The sequence below is a fragment of the Alligator sinensis genome, unplaced genomic scaffold (assembly GCF_000455745.1).
Source record: "Alligator sinensis unplaced genomic scaffold, ASM45574v1 scaffold2121_1, whole genome shotgun sequence".
NCBI lineage: Eukaryota > Metazoa > Chordata > Crocodylia > Alligatoridae > Alligator > Alligator sinensis.
Window position 1 is genome coordinate 98,725 of NW_005843503.1, and position 517 is coordinate 99,241.

The following is a 517-nucleotide window of genomic DNA, read 5'->3' on the forward strand; positions in this document are numbered from 1 at the left end:
AGCGGGGGCTACCCCCCCCAGCCTGTTCAAGCCCAGCTGCTCCAGCAGGCTGCAGGGAGGCTGTGGGCTGCTCCTGGCAGGCTCCTGCCCTGCAGCTCGGAGAGGAAGCTGAGAGGAGAGGTGTCTGCACTCCCTGCCCTGGGCTCCAGGGTAAGGCCTCAGTGCCGAATCCCTAAAGTAAAATCACTTTTGAGAGCCCAATGTCTGGGGTTGTGGTTCTCGCTGTGTCCCTCTCTGACACTGCGGGATTTGGTTGCCTCCCAGGGTAGCGAGAGGCCCTGGTAGCTGAGCCCTGCCTGGCTGCAGGCTGTGGGGCAGGGGCTGTGTCTGCATCCCTAGTGGGGAATGCTTAGGGAAAGGGGCAAGAGGTTGTTTAGGGCCCTAGCAAACACAGTGCAGGGTGTGTGGTGCCGTCCCTTGCTGGTGGGAAGGAGCCGGGGTCCCCGTGTGCTGGTGCAGTGGGACAGGAGCTGCGTGGGGGTGTGGGGGGCGGGTGGTGACAGGTGGGGGGGGGGGG